A 24,736-nucleotide genomic window follows, 5' to 3' on the forward strand; every position below is an offset into this window, starting at 1 on the left:
AACTGTGCTTCCTGAAAAGAGAGCCAACAAGTTCTCCCACCGTTACTCCAAAACATGAAGCATAAATTACAATAATTGCTAAAACAAAACTCAAAACCAACAAGTTCTATGCTCAACTATAATCAGATGTCAAGTTAACTTCATTTAAAGATTTTTCTAATGCTGTTGCTCAGTGTTTTGACATTTAGAAGACATCTCTAATTTCCTAAAATTTCACTTGAGAACATAAAAATGGCAGATAACAGATCTAATTCGCCCAAGGATTTGAATTGTAAAAGCTCTTCAATCACAAAATCCTCTGTATTGCTTAGTCTATATGTATTTTGACTATATATGCATCTACATGCAAGTGGCATAGTCTCCTTTGCATGAGCATTCTTTCATTACCACATATCTGAGTGGAAGAAGATACCAATAAGATCTCACACATTTTTCTCATGCCTCTTTTTTTATAATGATAGTAACAGTGGCTAAAGTATCAGCTACATTACTGTCATTAAAAAACTAAATACATGAAAACAATTTTTGCAGACCATTAACCATGACTTGCAAAGCCTAGAACCGAAATGAGTGAAAGTTGATTAATTTTCTACCCCGAATTCTTACTTTTCATAATTCAATTCAACTAAAAATATTTCAGTCTCATTTGCTATTGGAGCTAATTCTTAACTGCATTAACATTCCTATTACATTATTGAAAGGGATGCATTTTGCTAGGCGACAAGCTACCTTGGCAAGTCCGTGGCTAGGTTCAGAGCTTCTGAGGAAGGCGTGTGACATGTGTAGAAAACGCTCCTCTTTTCATGGATGTATTGAATTTACTCTTATGCATGGAGCCTTTGTTTTGTATTTTAATAAAAAGACAAAATCTTTTGGTTCAGTTTGAACTGAGTGGGGAGAGCTCACAATGCAGAAATGAAGAATGAAAACTGATAACGATGGCAGGGTAACTGTCCTGCCTTGGAACTAGGTTTCAAGGGGGTTGCCTTCCTCACAACCCCCTGTACAAAAGCAATTACCCCTTGTGCTGGTTTGAAAGGATGTATGTACCCTTGAAAAGTCATGTTTTAATCCTAATTCCATTTCGTAAAGGCAGCCGTTTCTTCTAATCCCTATACAGTATTGTATGTTTGAAACTGTAATTAGATCATCTCCCTGAAGGTGTGATTTAATCAAGAGGGATTGTTAAGCTGGATTAGCTGGAGGCATGTCTCCACCCACTTGGGTGGGTCTTGATTAGTTTCTGGAGTCCTATAAAAGAGGAAACATTTTGGAGAGAGAAAGAGATTCAGAGAGAGCAGAGAAGAATGACATAGCCACGAGAAGCAGAGAGCCCACAAGTCAGCGACCCTTGGAGGGGAGCTTCATGAAATGGGAAGCCAGGAGAGAAAGCTAGCAGATGACACCTTGCTCGCCATGTGTTCTTTCAGCCGAGAGAGAAACTGTGACTGTGTTCAACCATGTGCCTTCTCTCTTGAGAGAATCCCTGAACTTCATTGGCCTTCTTGAACCAAGGTATCTTTCCCTTAGATTGGATATTTCTATAGACTTGTTTTAATTGGGACATTCTCTCAGCCTTAGAACTGTAAACTAGCAACTTATTAATTCCCCTTTTTAAAAGCTATTCTGTTGCTAGTATATTGCATTACGGCAGCTAGCAAACTAGAACACCCCTCCGTTACTCTTAACTCCCTATTAACCTTATCCTGCCTTATTTCTCTCCTCAGCACTTAGCAACACCTCATTTATTTTGTTTGTTGTTTTAACCACCCCTCCCAACTACAAGATAGACTCCTTCTCAGCAGAGATGCCTTACTCTTTGGCATGTCTCTAGTGCTTCGGCCTGAACATAGTACATGGAATATTTATTGAATGAATGGATGGATGAATTAATTAATTAGTTAACTGCAAAAAAATATTATATGTCAATGCCACATGCCAAAGTCCTTAGTTTACTAAATCTACCAGTATATTTAAAAACAACATAATGAATCTCAAAAATTATGTGAAGGCCTGAAACAAAAGGCTCCATACTGTATAATCCCACCAGAAAACACAAAGCTAAGGACAAAAATCAGATCACTGATTGCCAAGCCCTGGGGATCAGAGGAGATTATTACTAAAGGTCATGAATGAACTTTCTACATTGATGATAATGTTCTATATCTCAGTTGTGGAGATAATCAAATGGAGATAATCAAATGACTGTACAAATGGCACAAATCATCATCTACATACCTAAAAAGGGTGATTTATACTATGTATAAATTATACTTCAATAAACCCAATTTTTAAAAAAATGCCAAATACATCACACAAAAAAGTCACGAACAAAGAAGCTCATAGCAGCTTTACTCAGAGAAGTCCCAAGTTGGGAGCAATCAGCAGAAGGATGAAAAATATATTGTGTATGCATGCAATGGAATAAAATGCAATAATAAATATTAGCAAACTATTCCTCCATTCAACATAAATAAACCTCAAAAACGTGATGAATAATAGATGCTTGTCACCAGAAAGAACATACCACTCCATCCCATTTATATAAAATTAAAAAATGATGAAAACTTATCTATGGTATAAGTCAAAATAGCAATTATATTTGGCAGGTAGAATAATGAGTGGGAAAGGGTACAAGGAAAACCCCTGGGGTGCTGGTAATATAATATTATGGATATGTTGTGTTTCCAGACTGGTTCATTTTGTAAAATACCATCAAGCTGTGCACTTATGATGTATGCAATTTTCTGTATGTACGCCAAACTTTATTTACATTTTTCTTAAGAGGAAAAAAGGAAATAATACTGCCTTTCTGACTGTATTAGTCAAGGATCTCTAGGGAAACAGAACCAATGGGAGATAGCTGTAAATACCATGAGATTTACGTAAGAACTGCCTCAAGTGACTGAAGGGATAGCTAAGTCAAAATTCCATAGGGCAGTTTGCAAACTGGGAACTCTGATGAAGGTTTTTAATGAATTCCCCAGGAAAAGCTGGTTAGCTTAAGTAGAGATGGAAATTCTTTCTTCTGACTGCTGAAATCATGCATCTTCTTTTAAGGCCTTCAACTGATTGGATGAGACATCCCTCATTGTTGAAGGCAATCTCCTTATTTAATTGTAGGTGTAATCAGTTGTAGATGCAGTCAACTTTCTGACGATTTTCAGTTAAAAAAATATCTTTACAGTAGCAACCAGGCCAGTGGTTGCTTGACCAAACAACTGGATACTGAAATCTGGCCATGTTGACACATAAACTTAACCATCACTATCCACCCCTTGTCAACTTGGCAGCCGTACACATCACCTTAAACCATACTTACTCTATAAATAAAAACAATAATAGTCATAGTTTCACTTAACAATACTCCACTGTTCTGCATACAAACAGAAATGGACTAATTCCCCCCAGAATAAGTGCAGATCCTTGGATAATATTCATCCCCACCCCTTTTCTTTAAATTTTTAGAGTCATTTGTTTAGACCAGAGTGAGGCAAATTATAAGATCTTATATTATTTATCATGTACTATAGCATACAAAGGTCATATCATTTTTAAGCATTTTTAAACTTGACCATCTTTGTAATGTATATTCTAATTACTGACATGAGAGTAATACTTAAAATTAGCAAAGACTTTTACACATATTATCTTTTTTTTTCCAATCCACTCAGCTTGTTTTTATTAGAAACATAAAAAATATTCTGCTGGAAGGTAAAATATTTTTCTTTACTAACTAGTTAAAACATTAAAAAATATGCTTTTACTGAGAAATATATACACACATAGAGTCCAAACAGACTATACAGTCAATAGTTCACAATATCATCACATAGTTGTGTATTCTTCACCATGATCATTTTTAGAACATTTGTATCACTCTAGGAAAGAAAAAAAGAACTCGTAAATCCCTTCCTCTTACCCCTCCTTCTCATTGACCCACAGTATTTCAATTACCTGATTTTTACCTTTTATCTCCCCCTAATATTTTCTTATCCTTATATATTTTTTTTTCACTCATCTGTCCATATCCTGGATAAAAGGAGCATCAGACACAAAGTTTTCACAATCACACAGCCACACTGTAAAAGTTATATCTTTATACAATTGTCTTCAAGAACCAAGGCTAATGGAACACAGATCAACGGTTTGAGGTACTTCTCTTTAGCCACCCCAATGCACTATAAACTAAAAAGGGATATCTATATAATGTGTAAGAATAGCCTCCAGGATAACCTCCCGACTCTGTTTGAAATCTTTTAGCCACTGAGACTTTATTTTGTCTCATTTCTCTCTTCCTCCTTTTCATCAAGAAAGCTTTCTCATTTTAATGATGCCAAGTTCTGGCTCATCCCCTGGAGTAAGGTCCCACATTGCCAGGGAGATTTACAACCCTGGGTGTCATGTCCCATGTATTGAGGAGGGCAGTGAGTTCACTTAGAGTGGCCACATCTGATTATTTACTCTTAAGCTTAATATCTTAATTAAGTTAACATCTTAATTAACTTAAATACTATGACATGAAGCTAATACAACTTAGGTCGTATGATCAGCAAATAAAATAGGGAATAAAAAAGATATTTTCTCTATGTACATAACAAATATGTTCATGACAAAACAAGGAGAAAAATGTATGACTATTACAGTCTTCGTTTCTGTAATTGGTATCATGGTTGTAGCTCATGTTTTTTAACTATCTTCTTCCAGTACCTATTCCATATTCTTTTTACCCTCAGCAAGCACCTCAGCTGGCCATGGTTTTTTCCCTGGTGGAGTGACCCAAATCTTCATTCCTGAATTTCTGGGTCATTGTAGGTTCTTTGATCAGAAGTAAGGCTGTGTAAAACGCCACCATGATGGTGGATAAGACATTTGGTAAGCCCATGGATGATAGTTTTGCTAGAAGCATTGTGTGCATTGGTAGTCCTGTCTGGACTGGGTAGTTGCAGTTTTCCATGGACTTTAAATGCATGGTAGTACTAAGAGATGCCCTAGGGAATTGTCTGTTATCCAGGCAAACTCATTTTAATCTCCATGTGTGGTTGCAGTCCTATTCCCTCCTTGATAGTCAGGAACAATTACACCAGCCAGTACAGAAATTATCTTCTTTACCTGCTGATTAAGAGGCATATAGAGTACAAAGTGTCCAGGTGGCAGTCTTAACTTCCAGTTCAATAGAATCATTTCCTCTTTTTAGAGCTAAGACCTATAGAGCAGCAGAGCTTAAGGATGCAGGGAAAGAAAGCAAAAATTTTCCTAGTGGATCACTAGGGGTAATGGTGAGGGTACCACTCCCATTTCTACCCCTTGATTCCTGGATCCATGAACCCTGCCTATGGGAGAAATGGCACCATAAAGTGGATACTGATTCAGAGCATACACAGCCTCCTGGAGAACACTGCCCAAGGTTTGCAAGGTATTGCCACCTAGTTGCACCATAATTGAGTCTTCAAAAGGCCATTCCACTGTTCTATCAATAAGAATGTTTCAGGATGATGGGGAACATGGTAAGACCAGAGAATTCCATGAGCATGTACTAATTCTCACCCTTTATTTACTGTGAAGTGGGTTCTTTGATCAGAAGCAAGGCTATGTAGAACACCATGATGGTGGATAAAACATTTGGTAAGGCCATGGATGATAGTTTTGCTAGAAGCATTCTGTGCATTGAGAGCATATCTATAGCCAGAGAATGTGTCTATTCTAATTAGAACAAACTGCTGCCCCTTACATGATGGAATTGGCCCAATGTAATAACCTGCCACCATGTAACAAGCTGATCATCTCAAAGAATGGGGCCATATCAGAGACTGAGTGTTGGTCTCTGCTTCTGACAAATTGGTCACTCAGCAGTGGCTGAAGCCAGGTCAGCCTTGGTGAGTAGAAGTCCATGTTGTTGAACTCAGGTATAACCCCCATCACTACCACCATGGCCACTTTTTCCATGAGCCACTAGGCAATGACAGGAGTGGTTAAGGAAAGAGGATGACTGCTATCAACAGAATGGGCTATCTAATCTGCTTGATTATTAAAATCTTTCTCTGCTGAAGTCACCCTCTGCTGGCACTCACATGGGACACAAATATCTATAGATTTTTTCTCACTCAAAAATTTCTATCCACATACCTCTTCCTCAGTCCTCTTTGTCACCAGTTTTACAATTTGTGCTGGTTTGAAAGGAAGTGTGTCCCCTAAGAAAAGACATGTTTTGATACAAATCCCATTTCTTAAAGGTAGAATAATCCCTATTGAATACTGTATATATGAAACTGTAATGAGATCATCTCCCTGGTTGACGTGATTTAGCCAAGAGTGGTTGTTAAACTGGATTAAGGGACTACATGTCTCCACCCATTTGAGTGGGTCTTGATTAGTTTCTGAAGTCCTATAAAAGAGGAAACATTTTGGAGAATGAGAGATTCAGAGAGAGCAGAGAATGCTGCAGCACAACAAAGCAGAGTCCACAAGCCAGCGACCTTTGGAGATGAAGAAGGAAAATGCCTCCCGGGGAGCTTCCTGGAACAGGAAGCCAGAGGAGAAAGTAGCAGATGATGTCTTGCTTGCCATGTGCCCTTCCAACCGAGAGAGAAACTGTGACTGTGTTTGCCATGTGCCTTTCCAGATGAGAGAGAAACCCTGAACTTCATTGACCTTCTTGAACCAAGGTATCTTTCCCTGGATGCCTTTGATTGGACATTACTATAGACTTGTTTTAATTGGGACATTTTCTCAGCCTTAGAACTGTAAACTAGCAACTCATTAAATTCCCCCTTTTAAAAGCCATTCCATTTCTGGTGTATTGCATTCCAGCAGCTAGCAAACTAGAACACCAATCACGTTCTTTCCAAGTTCCTGACCAGCCATCCAAAACATTGGCAACAGCCCAGGAATCAGTATGCAAACATACTCTAACTATTTCTTCTTCCAAGCAAAATGAACAACCAGTTGCACTGCTCAAGGTTGTATCCCTTGGGAGGATTTCCACTCACCACCGTCCTTCAGGGCTGTTCAGAAAGGGGCTGTAGTTTTCGTTGTAACTATCCACCTTCTGGTGGAACTTATGTATCATGTAAACCATATGTAAAACAGGCTCAAGTGTCCTCTTCCTCAGTCAACTGAATGCAAGGAACTCCCCAAGAACAGTCTTCTGATTGCTGAAATCAACTTATTTTAAAGTCTTCCACTGACTGGATGAGACTTTTCTCAATTTGACTGTAGATGTAATCAACCATAGATGTAATCATAGCTTACAAATTGATTATTTAAGTCCACAAAATGTCCCCACAATAGCAATCAGGCCAGTGCTTGCATGACTAAGCAACTAGACAACATACCTGGCCAACTTGATACATGAACATAGCCATCAAACCAACATTTGGAAAATTCTTCAATTTCATTAGTAATTAAAATGAAAATCCAAGTAACTATATATCTACTCCTGACTTTAAAACTAGCAAAGATTTTTATTTTCATTTTTAATAATAATGTCTGGAGCTGGTAAGGGGGCAGTGAAATAATCACACCCTGGCATTGTTGGTGGAAGGATTCGGGTACAACTCTTTCAAAAATATTTTACCACTCAGTAATTTTGGTTCTGGGATATAGCTTAAGGAAATAATGCTAGTTCAGATATACTTTCTTTTTTTTTTGGGGGGGGGTGCGTGGTCAGGGAATTGAGCCCCGGTCTCCCGCATGAAAGGCAGGCATTCTAATCTCTGAACTACCCATGCAACCCAGATATATTTTTGGGACAAAAATGCATTAAGATGTCATTTATGAGGCAAAATTTAGAAATACAATGTAACTATTTACAGTGAAGTTTATCAAGTGGTCATGATAGCATGGAAAAAGTCAATAGGCAAGTCTGATCAAAAAAATAATAAATACTCATAATTTACTCTCATATACAAGCACAAATAATGCATCATGATAAACTAAGATTTGTCTCAAGAAAACAAGGATGCCTCTACATCAGAAATTCTCTCTTTGTAATTCAACATATTGTAGAATAACCATGTTACTATGACAGAATATTTTGAAAGATTTAAATATTTCATCTTGGTCAACATGTCTTGTGAGTTAATGTACCTAAAGAAAACTAATTGTCTAATAATTTCTCTCTTTGGGAGGTCATAAACTCCATTCTTGACTGGGTCAATTAAGGAAGTAAGGAAAGGCAATGATGCAATTTCTTCTTATATGCACACATCATCGGTCCTTCTTGCATGAAGTCTTAGTAAATAAAAGCCATATTCTAAACCATGTGTCTGTGGTGCATGAAAAACATTTGATAAATTTCTAAAAGATTCTAATTGACCAAGGTGGTGGCATAAGATGTTCCAGGCTGTAATTACTGCACAGAATCTTTAAACAGCTAGCAAAAGCAGGGAAAGCCTCTTCCTTAAAACTCTAGAAGGGTGTTAAAGGGTTGCAGTAATCAGGCAAGTGCCAAATAAAGAAAATGCAGCTTGAAAAGTGGTAGGAAAAACTCGTGGCTACCTTGCTCCCCACTCCCGCAGCCTCTACTCCAGCCCCTCACTGTTGCAGTGTGGAGTGAGCCTGTGCTCCCCCTGGGGTTCCTTGGCCCCATACAGGAGAGAGGAGAGTAACATTTATGCACATACTGGGGTGCCTGGATGCCTGTGCCAATCAGCAGCCTGAAAGACTGAATCAGAAAACTGAAAGACTGATCCACAGCTGAAAGACTGAGTCAAATCCATTCTCTCAGAATTTGCCCTGCAGATGACAAAATGCTTATTAACAGCTAAAGCAGCTCAAGAAACAATTAAGTTAAAGCTGCTGGGAGCAGCAGATTACCTGTTTCAAGTCGGAGCATAGAGCACCAGGGAGCAAAGCAAAGCCTATTTCATAGGGAGTAGAGGGGATGGTTGAATTCCTGTAAATGGAGGAATTTCAGAAAAGAAATTTTTTCAAGAAAAGAATAAACCCAGGACAAGACACAGGCTCAAAACACCTGGAGAAGACCCTGCCCTTCACATTCACCTCAGGTTGAATTTTTTAGATAAGAGGACTAAATTCTGCAGGAAAGCAACAGCCAACCCTGAAACAATTTGCAAAGACTGTTAAAGGTGTTTGGGGCATTGGTTTTTGTTTTCTTAGCTCCTGACTCTCAAGGAAATCTCTGTCATATCATTAAATGGATACAAAGATAAGGAACAGAGCACTCAGAGACTAAACTCTGACATTAACACATGAAAATATTAAAATGAACACTGTGCATATTTAGGACACAGTGATAGAAAATGATACTTAGCAAATGATCCTCACTATGCTTAAGGAGATAAAGGAAAACAAAGAGGGAGAGTTAAAGGGTATGAGGAAACAATTAAGGAACAATATGAGACTTTCAATAAAGAGACAGAAATTTTAAAAGAGAATGAAACAGAAATAATGGAGTTAAACACCACAATAACTGAAACGAAAAATTTCCTAGAAGGTTTCAGTAGCAGATTGAAGCTGCCAGAAGAAGAACTCAGTGAACTCAAAAACAAAACATTTGAAACAGGTCAGGCTGAGTTACAACATCAACAACAAAAAGAATTAGAAAACGTGAAAATAACCTAAGAGACCTTTGGGACCCTATCAAGGATATCAGTACATCCATTATGGGAGTCACAGAAGGAAAAGAGAAAAGAAAACAGCAGATGGAATATTCAAATAAATTATGGTAAAAAACAAATTTAACCAAATATATGAATATGCATGTTCAAGAATCACAAATCCTGAGCAGGATAAATTCAAAGAAAACCATTCCAAGACACGTAATGAACAATACCAAGGACAAGGAGAAATTTCTTAAACATGCACAAGAAGAGTAATCCGTTATATACCAGAAAGTCTAAATAATATTAATTGTTGATTTATCATTAGGATCAAGAGAGGAAAGAAGGCAATGAGACACAATATCAGCAAAGTGTGAGTCACAAGATGAACATGCAAGAATCAGTGGTGTTTCTAGTGCACTATTTATGAACAATCAGAAATGGAAATCAAGAAAAAAATTTCCATTTAAAATAACAACTAAAAGAATCAAATATCTAGGAACAAATCTTACCAAGGTTACAAAGGACTTGTACACAAAAAAACTATAAAACATTGCTACAAAAAAATCAAAGAAAACCTAAATAAATGGAAGGAAATTCCATGTTCATGGATTAAAAGACTAAATATCATTAAGACGTCAATTCTACCCAAAGCAAAATTTATAGATTCAGTACAATTTCAATCAAAGTTTCAACAGCCTTGATTACAGAAATGGCAAAACTATTCATTAAATTTATATGGAATGGTAAGCGGCCCCAAATAGTCAAAGCCATATTGAAAAAGAATAATGAATTTGGAGAACTCATTATTCTCCAATTTGTAAATTGGATGTAAATTAAAAAAAAAAAAACTACAGTCATCAAAACAGCATGTTATTGGCAAAAGAACAGATACATAGACCAATTTATTCAGAAATAAACCCTCACATCTATGGCCAATTGATTTTTGGCAAAGCTGTCAAATCTACCTGTGTTAGTTTGGCTACTTGAATGTGATACACCAGAACTGAAAGGCTTTTCAAAGGGGAATTTAATAAGTTACAAGTTTACAGTCCTAAACCTATAAAAATGTCCAAAGTAAGGCATTCAAATAAAGATACCTTAATTCAAGAAAGGCCAATGGGTCAGGAACACCTCTGTCAGCTGAGTGGTCATGTGGCTGGCATCTGCTGGTCCCTTGCTCCTGTGCGCCGTTGCTTTCAGCCTCTTTCCTATGGAGGTTCCACACTTTGCTTCTCTAGGGCTGATTTTCATCTCTTGGCTTCCCTTGGCTCTCTCCAGGTTCTGGCTTGCTTCACATCTCATGGTCACATCTGTTGGGCTCCACGCAACTCCAAATGTCCATGTTGCCATTCTCTGCCTGTCAGCTCTGCACTGACGTTTCTGTCAGCTCTGTCATTTCTGACTCTCTCCAAAATGTTTCCTCTTTTAAAGGACTCCAGTAAACTAATCAAGACCCACCTGGAATAGGTGGAATCATCTCTCTTTCTAATCAAAGTTCACACCCACAATTTGGCATGCCATATCAACATGGAGAAAATCTAATCAAAAGTCACACTACAAATTGAATCAGGACTAAAGCATAGCTTTTCTGGGGTGCATAATACTTTCAAACCAGTGTACTACCCAATAGGTAAATGAAAGACTACTCAACAAATAGTGCTGTAAATACTGAATATCTATAGTCAAAAGAATGAAAATAGACCCCTACCTCACACTATATAACAAGCAAAACTATAAAAGCACTAGAAGAAAGCCTAGGGAGGGATCTTCAAGATCCCATTTCACAGAATGGTTTCTTAGACTACACTACAACATGAGCAACAAAAGAAAAATAGATAAATATACTCCATTAAAATTCAATATATTTGTGCATTAAAGGACTTCATCATGAAAGTAAACAGACACCTAAAGAATGTGAGAAAATATTTGGAAACCACTATCCAATTAGGGTTCAATAGTTCACTATCCAGAATATAGAGAGAAATCCTTCAACTCAACAACAAAAAGAAAAAAAACAACAACCCAGTTAAAAAGTGACAAGTCTTGAATAGACATGTCTCCAAAGAAGGTATACAAATGGCCAAAAAGTACATGAAAATATGCCCAACATTATTAGCCACTAGGGAAGTTTAAATCAAAACCACAATGAGATACCATTTCACATCCATTAGAATGCTTACTATTGAAAAAAAAAAAGAAAATAACAAGTTAGAGAGGATGTGGAAAGTAGGGTGGGACTGTAAAAAGTCCAGCTGCTGTGGAAAACAGTTTGTTGGTTCCTCAGAAAGTTAATTATAGATTACCATATGACCTGGCAATCCCACTTCTAGGTATATACCCAACATAATCGAGAGCAGGGACTCTAACCATTATTTGCACAGCAATGTTCATATGTGCTTTACTCAAAATTGCCAAAAGATAGAAGCAGCTCAAGTGTCCATCAATAAATGAATGTATAAACAAAATTAATGGTACATACATAAAATGGAAAACTTTGCAGCCACGAAAAGGAATGAAGTCTGATATATTCATGATTCCAAGCCTACTTCATTGACTTTTGCAGATTAATATGTTCTAAATCCTTTTCTGCTTAAATTAGCTAGAATGGGATCTCTGGTCAGCTCCAGTGAACCATAAATGATATGGTAATAAACTAATCATTTCCGCAAACACCATAATTAATTTAGCCTCTTTTAAATTTAGATGTCTTAGTTTGGCAGGACTGCTATGGCAAAATACCACACAGTGCATTGGCTTAGACAATAGGAATTTATTGTCTAATGGTTTTGGAGATTAGTGGCCCAACATCAACATACTGGCAAATTTACTTTCTCCCTGAGTCTGCTGTGTCCCAACATCCCTCCGTCACATGGCAATCTCTTATTATTCCTTTGTATTTGATCCTCTCACTTTTTCTATCTTTACTTAATTCTGTTTTCTACCGACCAACTACATCTGAATTTCCTTTACTTATAAAAGCTCCGGAGTGAATTAAGACTCACCACGATTCTACTTGGTCTCCTCTAAATAGGATCTTTGAAAATGCTAGTCACAAATAAATCCATCCTCTGACTCACCTTAGCCTATTTAGTGATACTATCTGCAAGTGGGTTCACACCCACAGGAATGAGGCTTAAGACTTGGACAAATCGTTTGTGAGGTGTATGATACAAACCCCAACAGGTGTATCCTAAGCAACATTAAAAAACAGTGCTGAATGGAGAAAGTAAAACATAGATAAGGATTTGTAGCCCAATGTCAATTATTTAAACTAAAAGTTCATATGCACCCATGTGTAAAAAACTGTTTCATTATGACATGTATTTAAGAACTATAGATCAAACATGTTGCCAACTGAAGCAGCGAAGAGATTATAGAGAATATAACTTGGAAAAGATTTTAAAAATTGGATAAATAGATGAGAGAGAAAAAGAGAGTGTTCCGCTCACTTTCTTAGAGTCCTTTCAGATCCTTACCCGTGTAGGGGCCTTTGGCCATTTTGTCCAGCCCCTGCTGCTGCTGCAGCCTCCAGCTGCATGAGTTCTGACCAGCCTTACACAGCACAGCCTGATGGTGCCTCACCTATAGTCCATTACACCTCTCACCTTCCGCCTTCTTTTTCCGTGTTGACACATTGTCCTAGTTTCCTGGCTGCAATCACAAATAATGTGGAATGGGTTGGCTTAAAAGCGGGAATTTTCTGACTCATGGTTTTGAGGCTAGGAGAAGTATAACCTCATGAGGTCAGCAAGGGTATGCTTCCTCCTTGAAGCCCATGGCATTCTGGTGCTCGCTGCCACGATCCTTGGGTTCTTGGCTTTTATGACACAAGGTAATGTACGTGGCAGCATCAGCTCCTTCTTCTTCCGTGTCTCCTGGACTTCTAGCTATCTGCTTCCCTTTGGGCTTTTTCTTCCTAAATCTTCCAGAAACAAGATTAATGCCCAACCTCATCCAGTTGGGCCACATGTTAACTAAAAAGAACGCCTTTAAAAGGTCCTATTTATGATGGGTTCCAGGGATGGATTAAGAAATGGATTAAAGTTAAGAACACATTTTTTCTATGATGTATAATTCAACCTACCTCACACATAGCCATACAAAATGTTACAAAACCCAAACAAGGGTTTTAATGCCACAAGGGGCAAATGGGATATGCGAGCTGCTGGATCAGTTCTTTCCCTTTCCCCACCACATGGACTCTTCTGAGAAGTATTTACAGTCTCTTTGAAGATCTGTTCTACATGACTGAACAATCAGTTTTTCTGGTACCTCATTTTGATTCTTTCTCCTGCCCTGCCTTAATCCCCCATACCTTCACTTTTGCTCCCTCTGACTGTATTTCCTAACAACATTTTAGTGTAAATTCCTTTTACTCAAGCCAGTTTCTGGGGACATGGCTAAGATAGGCAGACACATAAAGGAGACTTGTGTAGCCCACCCCTGATCACAGTAAGAGCCCAGGCCAGTCTCCTTTCCTTTTAAGCCTGCTTGCGGGGTTTGCTCTGTTCCCCCCAGAGACCTCGATGATGTCAATAAGCCTTTACATGTGTGTGGCATCATCAGTCTTGACATTGGAACCAAATTGTGGGTTGGGGTCCATTCTACCTCTTCAGTGTGACCAAGTGAGGCAGATAAATACAAGATCATTGTACCAAAACCACAGTATTCTTTTGTATCAACAACTACATATAAATAGTGAAACAGAAAGTCAGCTATAAACTAGAATAAAACAAAACCTTATGAATTAAACTTAAAAGAATGCATTAGATATTGAAGCAAACATTAATTTTTTAAAAAAATATAAAGGGCGGGCCACAGTGGATCAGTGGCAGAGTCTTCACCTGCATGCCAGAGACCTGGGTTCGATTCCCAGTGCCTGCCCATGCAAAAAAAAATTAAAAAATAAAAATAAATATACATATATAGAAAAGATCACAATAAATGAGGAAGTACACTATATTTGGTACCACTCCATTGTCTAATCCCAGTAGGTGACAGTCACACAGAATATAACATGAATTGTGTCCCCCAGAGTCATGCATGACTCCTTAGCACCTTCATAGGTGAGATTAAAGATGTGTTAATTCTCATTAAATTGCTCAAAATTAATACAAAAAAAAATCCCTGCAGGATTGTGAGGAGGAATATAATGAAATGATACTAAATTTTGTGCAGGGCAATAAAAATAAAAGTCCATTGCCATTATAATTAAAATTGCATAATAACAGCTTTTCTGGTCAAGATGGAGTAAGAGTGATCAGATTTAAACTCCTGCCTCGCACAACTAAGAAGAAAACAAAATATATGGAATAATGGGTTTTAGGATATCAGGCAACAGATAATAGTGATTCTGAAAGTTAGGAAGCAAACTTAGTGAAATAAGTTGCCCCAACTTATTATTGTCCTGAGAAAGTTTCCAGTGCATGGCACAAGGAGGGGGTTCCTTGACCATGAGTCTCCCAGGGTTAAGGAGTTGGATCTCAGCATCTAGGAGGCCAAGGAAGCTAGTTTTCAGGTCAGAATACTAGGGAAAGGAAAACTGCACTGAGAAAAATCTGGGCGCAGAGGGTCCCCCTTAAGTATTCATCTGAGTACTGATTAGCTTTCGTGTGTGAGGAAACTACCCAAATCCAGGGAAAGAAATATCCAGCAGAATTAGGAAGATATATCCAGAGCTCACACAGGAGTGGACACTTCATAATGTACAATGGACTACAAAGAGTAGTTAGAAGGATCTTGCCTCAGCAGTTGGAAATCATTAGCCCTAGAACTAAGGTGTAAAGTACTTATACAAATACAAAGATATCTGCCAACCCAGAAGTTAAGATTGACAAATGGCTGTCATCCACTAAAAAATTACCAGGCAAGCAATAAAATGCACTCAACCACAAGGAGAAAATAAGACAGTCCCGAAGGTGATACAGACATTATAGTTAGTGGCCAAAAAATAATAGCTGAAAGTTTTTCACATTTGCTAAAAGCTGGAAACATCCAAAAATTTCCATGAACCCAAAGGACAAGAAATGTGATGAAATCTATACCAAGGCACATCATAATTAAATTTCCTAACTATTAAAAGCAGCCACAGAGAAAAGGCATGTTATATACGGAGGAGTAAAAAAGATAAGGATAACAGCATATTTCTTGTTGGAAACTATCCACACCAAAAGACAATGGCATGACTGCCTTAAAGTTGTGGGGTAGAGATCCTAGCAACCTAGATTTCTTAAATCAGATAAAATATCTTAAAAAAAACACCATGGAGAAGTAACCCCTCTACATAGACAAAGATTTCCATAATTGACGGAAGAAACTAATTTTACTATTTAAGAATTGCATTAAGTTCTGTGGAAGCTTAGGTGAGGGTTATTGGGAGAGACTCAACAGCAACACTCCTCACTATCTGAATTTTAACCAAGACTGGAAGTATTTAGGCTCTCTACCTAGATAGAGGTAAAATGCTTTCTTTAACACTAATTACACTGATCCTTGAGAACGTGGATTAGATGTGGGAAAGAGGGCTTTTTAATACTAAGTTACAGAATTGAGTTTAAGCCATCAGTCACCAGCAATATTAGACCAGTGTAACCAAAGTGCAAGCAAGGCCTTTTCCACAAAGCTTAGATGGCAGAGAACAATCTAGAGCTGTAGCTTTAGCCTTCATACGACTCACTCTTAGAACTTCTTAAAGCAGTTCTGGCCCCAACCCCTGATAGTCTGGTTCAGTAGGTCTGTGGAAGAGCCCCCAGTCTGCATTTCTACCAAGTAATGGTAATGCTGATGGTGCCTTCCAGCAGAACCTACTTTAGCCTTGAAACAGAGCATATGCTCTCTGCTAGCGGGCATGATCCTAAGAGGAAGTGAAGGTCACGGGCAGGACTGCACATGTGCACTTTTTCTTTCCAAGCTCTTCTATTAAGGGTGTAGGAGAAGTTAATGATGCAGGGAGACCAGCCAGAGGTGTTATGCTAATGGAATTCCTTCTTCATGAAAAAGAACAGCAAAATGAAATTTGGAAAGAAGCGTCCCTTAACATTATCCAGGTTTTGGTTTTCTTAATCCTTTGGGCTTCACCATTAAACTAATGACCAACCTGAGGCACAGCTTCCTCCCTCATGGAAGGAGAAAGCTATCCACCAGGAAAGTTCACTCCCACCTTTATCAACTGGACATCCTGATACCACCACTACTCTTCCAGATATCCTCCAGGAGCCTCTTGTAGGAAGTCCACATTTTGCTCAGTGAAGGTGCTGAAATGGTCAGAGAAGTATAGTAATTCAATTCACCCCAAATCTAATCTGTTCCCAAAGCCGAAATCTTACCCTCTTTTCTATGCCTCATCCCAAAGTATGTCCAGTTGCATTGCCCCACACAGCCTATCAGAAAGGATGACTAACAGTGCAGTTTACCTGGGACTGAAAGGGTTTCCCAGTTATGGGACTTTCAGTTTTAAAACCAGGACAGTCACAGGCATGCCAGAACAAGCTGGCCATCTTCTGCAATATAATTTCATGACAATAGTAATACAGATATGCCTCAAATTTGAATAGACATCCCCTCCTAATTTTCAAATTCCTAGGAATAAATTTAAATTAAAAAATTAAATTACTTTTCAAGATACACAGGAAGTATATAGGGAAAAAAAGCCTGAAATTATCTTTTTCTTACTTTATGAGTAAAATTTAAGAAAATTAAAACTCAAAATTCATCTCTCCCAAAATCTCATTCTACTCTGTCTCAACCAGAGGGGTTCGCAGTGAAGCTGGCATTTCTTCAGTAAATACAGCCCTGGGAGCCTCTCACTGGAATTAATATTATCAGAGTTTCCAAAGTAGTAGTGTCAGTTTAGCTCCAAGACCCTCTTGAGGTTCACATGTAAAAAATCCAAAGACTTATTAAGACTCACTTGATTATCCATGAAATTATCAGAGCCATAACCTCACACTTATAAAGTTTAGAAAATGAGATCATCTCCAGACCCAAAATCAATTATCTAAGGCAAATCATATTCCCAGTTTTACTGGTAAATATCATAGCAGAATCCAGTACTTACTGTAGACAAGAACTACAGGCAAGGCCCCTCTTGGGGTCTGCCTAAAGGAAGGTAGAGGGAGAAAATCTCAATGTTAGCTGTTCCAGGAGGCCAATCATTGCACGTCAGCTTGCCCAGAACCCACGATCTGTGAACTCTAACTCTGTTGGGAGGAGTCTCGGAGCTAATTTTGACAGTCTACATTTACCATTTCTAGGGTAAAAGTCCACATATGAGTACTGGCTTCTTGAAAAGTTCAAGAATTTGCAAAGGAGTCAGTCACCAGGTCTTATCTGCAGTGCTTTTATTTTCCAGCCATTACACTGAAATCTGCTTAATTCCATTTCCCTCTGAGTCCAATGCTTCTGGCACCCTGATGGCAATAGCACCCACACTGTCGCTTCCTTCAGTTCTACACCACAGTGGACAAGGGCTGCCTCCGCTGCTTCTTGCTGTTATTGCTTACGTCTAAGAAACCTGTTTTAGGAATGACTGCTCTCTCATCTGCAATTCGCCATCTATATTTAATTTGAAAACACACCGTGAGGCCTGACTCTGGAGCCATTACGTGGCCACACAAAGCCGGGGCTCTCGGCACCGTAGCTCCTGCCTTGACCCTGCAAGCAGAATGGAATTTTGTTACAGCTGATCTGGCACTGCTTACTTAAGTCTGGCACTAACAATTAAAAACAAACCTCACCGAGGCTCTGCTCCATGAAGATCTGGCTTCTGCAGCCCTGCCTCTATAAAAACAGCCACTCTCCTGTGGACAAAGCTGTCATAAGCCGCAGTCACTTGCCAAGATCAAAACCTCACATGGCCTAAGATTTAAAACCATCCACCCGAGCTGCGGTTATAACGAGCCAACCATAGGACTACAGAAATGAATTTGCCCAGCACAAAACACCCTGCTGGAAAGAGACAGGGCAAAAACACAGGGGTCCACTGTCCCGGCCAGCCCTATGCCATGGGTGCCTTTTCTCCCCAGTTTCCTTCCAGCTACTTCTCAAGGTCTTCTGCCCAGAGGAAGATCTTATTAGTCTCCTGAATTGGATGCACCCCTCGAAAATCTGCAAATTCACTCATTGTATTGTCACTGGAAAGCTGGCTGCTTACAGGATAGCATAGAACTTAGAAAGAAAGGATGTCAAAGTAATTTTGTGATCTCAAGTAGAGACTCTTCTTTCTTAAAAAGTACTCCAGGCTGTTGTATGTGAGACGAGGATTTAAGGAGAAACAGACAAAAAGACTGAAGGTTCTGCATCTTGATGAAATATTTTGTTTGGACAACAGTAAAGTTGGGCATCAAGTTTTGGAAATTGAGGACTTACATTCAGCATTTTAAAACATTTAAGCATTTTTCAGTTTATTGATCAAATGGTTTCAAAGTATAAGAGAATGGAGGTATCTAACTTTTGTTGATTAGAAAATGAGACTGTTCAGTGGAGCATGATTCAGTGAGTTTAGCGTGGGCATCTGTAAATGGAAAGAATGGGAAGGTAATCTGGGTGAAGACGCCTGGTCTGAGATGTATCATTTCTCCCAGATGACGATGACAGACGCGGGAAACAGGATGCCAAGGACCAGAAGTGAGGGGAACAGACGGTGAATCACATGAGTCAGTAAAAATGAAAAATAAATGCCAGAAATAGAGCAGAGAATATTGTCATCTTTAGGGTTTAGGGGAAAGAAATAATTTCTCTCCTAGTTTTGCAGTGCTGCTATGATGAATACCACAAACGGGCTGGCTTAACCAACAGGAATTCACTGCCTCGCTGTTTCAGAGACGAGAAGTTCAAAATCAAGTTGTCAGCAGAACCGGGCTTCCTTCGACGTGTGTCGCGTTTTGGGGGTGGCCTGATGGCGTTAAGTCTCTACCTGCATCCCAAGGCCAGCTGTCCTCTGCCTCGTCCTCTGACATGGGAGACAAGACTCAGTCTGCGCAACTTCACTGCGATATTCCAAAAGTGAGAGAATTCCAAAGGTGATAGCTCCAAAGGTAGATAAAATATTTGCCTCTTTAAGTTTTAAGCCCATTCTATGGAGGTGGTTTTGTAAAGGGCTCGACTCCTGTTAGTGCACAGCTTTGCGTGCGGCAGTTTACATCATCTGAGGCAGCAAGCATATGCATGAGCATTTTTTCAGATTTCTGTGACGCAGCTGTACTATGGCAATTGAAATAAATAAAAATATTTTACTTACGTTTTCTTCAGAGCGTAGATATGGACCTGCTAGGAAACTCTCAGTTGAGAGTAAACAGGTAAAACCTTTTTTTTTCCTGTTCAGAGGGAAATAAAGTTTGTTTTAGATCTTAATACATAGGATCAAATAGCTAAAACAAAATGCTTAATTGGCAGACACCTTAAACTCTTGAAGCTGTTTCTCCACGGCTCCCTCAGGATTGTTCCACTGAAGCTTCATTTTAAGTTTCTCCGTTTCCTACTTCTGTAGCTCAGTGATCACGTGCCACCTGTACGAGAGCTGAGACTAGTGAATGCCCTGCTTTGGATGGTTTGGGACACTGCAGATTAGATATTGTTTGTCCCTTAGGCTTTTTATAACTGTTAGCATGGAAATTGTATTATAAGGAGTAACAATAAATATTTTAGAGAGGGAGCAACTGGTAGGAGGCGAAGTGGGATTAGGTAAGAAAGAGCGCTGACCTAAAGACTGACCCTTAATGAGGAATAAAGATCACATGGCTGAGTTACATCAAAACAAAATAAATTCCAGGGAGATTAAAGACATCCGTAGAGTAGAAAACAAAACTTTAAAACTTTAAAAATATAATAAAGAAGAATATTGTCAAGCTTTCAGGGAGAGATTTATTAGATAATATAAAATATTTTAAACAAAAGTGCAAGACTGAAAATGCGAATGATGTTTTTTTATTAATTGCAATACTTCTAGCTGGCAAGAGATCGATACCTCGAAATATGAAGAAATCCTGAAATTCAATTTACAAATGCAAAAGAGAAAAAAAAAGAAAACGGCCAAAGGATATAAACAGACAAGTCATAAAAGAGGAAACCAAAATGGTCAATAGATATATAAAAAGATGCTCATACTCACTAGTATTTAGAAAAATTCAAAGTAAAACCACAAAAATACTTCCTTTTTCACTCATCAAATTGGTAAAAATTTAAAGTTGGAAAATATCAAATCCTGGCAAAGGCAAAGAAAAAGGAACTTGCAGGCATCTGATCAAATGTAAATTTGTACAACTTCTTTGGGAAGCCATATTTTAAAACTCTTAATTGCAACGTTAAGATTTCATCGAGTAAAGTTGAAGGTGTGTATACCTTAGAATCCAGCAATTCTTTTCTAAGTTTATGTTCTAGAGAAACATAGATATACATGCCCGAAGAAACATATATAAAGATGTCCAGTGCACCATAATTCTAGTGGAAAAATATTAAATGATCATCAGTAGGATAATGGATGAATACATTTAAAGTACAATGCTTCTTTATGTACTATGAAAATTAATAAACTGATCTATACAAATCAAGATTAAACCCCTCTAGATTATAATATTGAATTAAAAAGACAAGATGTAAAATGAAATATGTATCATAATACATTTTTAAAAAAATGTAAATCTACAAACAATAGTTTTGATCATGGATACAAATTAGCAATAGTGTTAAAAGGTAAACATGAAGAATATTAACTTCGTAATAACTATCTCTGTGAGGAACTCCTGAAAATTTAATTGGGGAGGGGTGAAGGGAGGCCTCATCTATTTAGTGAAGTATTATTTCTAAAAAGATAGATTTGAAACAAATAAGATGAGTCTAATGATTGTTATTATACAATGGTAAATGCACGCATGTTCATTATATACTTCTAATTTTCTGGGTATACACTGAAAAAGAAAAATTCTGACAACGTTCTCATTGTGCTTTAATTTTAACAGCAGAATGTTACGTTGAGAATATTTTGTGATCTCAACAAGGTAAAACTGCAATGGTAAGCTGGCAGCCCACAGCCTAAGGAACTCAGCCCTGTTTTGCTTGGCTGAGACATCACGTTGGCCTACACGGTGTTTAAAAAAAAAAATGTAAGGCCATTGCCAGCCCATAAAAATTGAAGGATATCACATAAAATCCTGATTTCTGGCCTCTTGTAAAATCAGAGGATCTGACAACACTGGAGCCACAGGGCCAGAGAGCAAAGATCGGTGAAGCCAAGAGATGGCGGCGGCTCCTTTGCAGGACCCAGCAGGGTCTGCTCCCCCCCGCCCACAGCACGGGCAGTCGGAGATGATAACTCAGCGCTCGTTATCATGCCCCATCGTACTTGCCCTTTCTCTTATAGCGGAGAGGAACGCTAAATATTTCACCAGCCCACTGCACTGAAGTAGAATTGGAAGGAGAGAAAACAAATATTTCTCACTGCTGCCCCTGTGAAATTGGATGGCCAGTTTTTAAAGGTTAAAAAGCACTGTGCACGGCTGTTCAAACAGTTAAAGCCCCCAAAACCCGGTGTTGCTATTTCAGGTCATAGCTCAGCCCTCAACCAACCTTCCAGGACCATCTCGAGCTCCGGCGTTTGACCTGCCAGCTCTTACCACGGGAAAGCTCTATCACAGCTCCTCAGCACATACGACCTTCTAAGTCCAGCACTTTTTCACAAGCCAGTCCTTCTGCAAAAACAAGACAAAAACAAACCAAAAGTCCTTCCTTTTATTTCGACATTTCAAGACCAACTAACCTTTCAAGTCTCTTACTCCTTAGTTCAAATTTCAAGTCCTCTGTAAAGCTTTTCCTGACTTCTTTGATCCGCCTCTTGTTGCTAACTCCAGAGCCACACGTCTTCTATATGCATGTGTCACTGCACAGGGGGGCGGAAAATTCATGCCCATCTTTAGTATATAATAGACACTCAAAAATATCAAATCGAAGTCGATGCATCAATCAACATTATATATCACAATAGATTTAAGAGGCATAGACAACTAAGTTTAACCTATTTTCCTTCCTAAAATATATCATGAGAGTTTCTTCTTTATTAAATTATAATATCAATTTGTGTCTTTCTCATACGCATGTAGGAAATGTAAAAAAAAAATCACAGTCAAGTAAACATTTTTCTTCTATATTTTCCAGATAAATGAAATTTATTCATTATGCTTGCATTTTCACACCAGTAAGAGATATTTGTTCTACTTTCTCCAGATTCTATTAATGGCTTATAATTTTATGAAGGTAAGTTGTAGATACTTGTGCTGGTTTGAAAGGATGTATGTCCCTTAGAAAAGCCATGTTTTAATGTAAATCCCATTTCATAAAGGCAGAATAATCCCTATTTAATACTGTATGTAATTAGATCATCTCCCTGGAGATGAAACCCAATCAAGGGTGGTTGTCAAACTGGATTAGGGGAGCTGTGTCTCCACCCATTTGGATGGGTCTTGATTAGTTTCTGGAGTCCTGTAAAAGAGAAAACATTTTGGAGAAGAGATTCAGAGACATCAGAGAATGCTGTAGCACCACAAAGCAGAGAGTCCACGAGCCAGCGACCTTTGGAGATGAAGAAGGAAAACGCCTCCCAGGGAGCTTCATGAACTAGGAAGTCAGGAGAGAAAGCTAGCAGATGACACCATGTTCGCCATGTGCCCTTCCAGCTGAGAGAAGCCCTGACTGTGTTTACCATGTGCCTTCTCACTTGAGAGAGAAACCCTGAACTTCATCAGCCTTCTTGAACCAAGGTATCTTTCCCTGGATGCCTTTGATTGGTCATTTCTATAGACTTGTTATAATTGGGACATTTTCTCAGCCTTAGAACTGTAAACTAGCAACATATTAAATTCCCCTTTTTAAAAGCCATTCTGTTTCTGGTATATTGCATTCTGGCAGCTAGCAGACTAGAACAATACTATTAAGGGAAAATTACTGATCACGTTAGGTGTGTTTTGAGAATGCTCTCAAGTGGAACATACCGCAATATGTATTCCAACATTGATGTTTTTACCAAATCACTTTTGGATAATGTTTAAAGAATTGATTTCTGTACCTATCCCTGCCATGAGGCAGTTTCTCCTGATCACTCTTCATAGAAAATTAAAAAGCTGTTTTGTTAACTTCCTAAACTCAAAGTTCCTGTGGTGAGTTATGTCTCCATACAGCACTAATGCTTGATGTTGTTATTGACTTCTCTTGAATAGCTAGACGTGTTTAACTTTTCTCAAGACACATGTTACAGAGAATTTATCTGTTTAACAACATGATTGAGAAGGGATAGTAGATAGATAAAAGATGGTAAGAGCTACAATTTTATATTAGACCCCACAGAAATAATGTACTTTTCTCTGGACCACATCATCAAAGATTTCAGACCTGCATATTCTATCTTTAAATTTAAATTCTTCAATGCATTAAACATGTAATACCTTCACAACCATTGCCTTAAATTTGACAGTAATACCACAAAATAATGAAAATTCTCACTGCCTGCTTACCTGCATGAAGATATCTTGGTTGCATTTTGCAGCACTCAGGAATTCATCAAAAAGCAAACTTACTGGAACACAGCAGTCTTCTCAATAATGAGCATTTTTTCTAAAAGTGAACTCCAAATTGTTATAAATATAGCATTCAAGAGGAATGCCATGCATGACCTCAAAAGCCAAAGATCACCACTGTGTGGTCCAGAGCTTTTAAAACAGCATCTATGGTGTACAAGCCAGCTTTGGTCCCTGGCAAGCATCCCAGGGTGAAATTCTCTACCATGACCATAGACAAAACATAAAGCAACTCGACACTTGAATCATGTGTTATTGAAGAAGGAAAGAACACATTTCACTAAGCGTGCACTAACTCATGCATCTTATCATCTGAAACACCGTGCTGTATTCCAACAGCGATAGAAAACAAAAGCAGTCATGGCGGTCACTGAGTTTTAAACAGCAAGTCTGGTACACAGATTATGTTGATTCAGAATTTGTAGACGATTTCTGTAAAGTATAGCCATTCTTAAATGCCCTCTGAAAATGGGAGAGCTGCCAATTTACAACCCTGATGATTATCTTCTCTGTCTAAAAGTGATATGAAATGTCATGCAGCCAATATGCTTTGTTCATTGGTGGAATTCTCTGGGTTTCCATTTAATATACTTGGTCAGAATCACCTGG

This window comes from Tamandua tetradactyla, chromosome 26, assembly GCF_023851605.1.
Source record: "Tamandua tetradactyla isolate mTamTet1 chromosome 26, mTamTet1.pri, whole genome shotgun sequence".
NCBI lineage: Eukaryota > Metazoa > Chordata > Mammalia > Pilosa > Myrmecophagidae > Tamandua > Tamandua tetradactyla.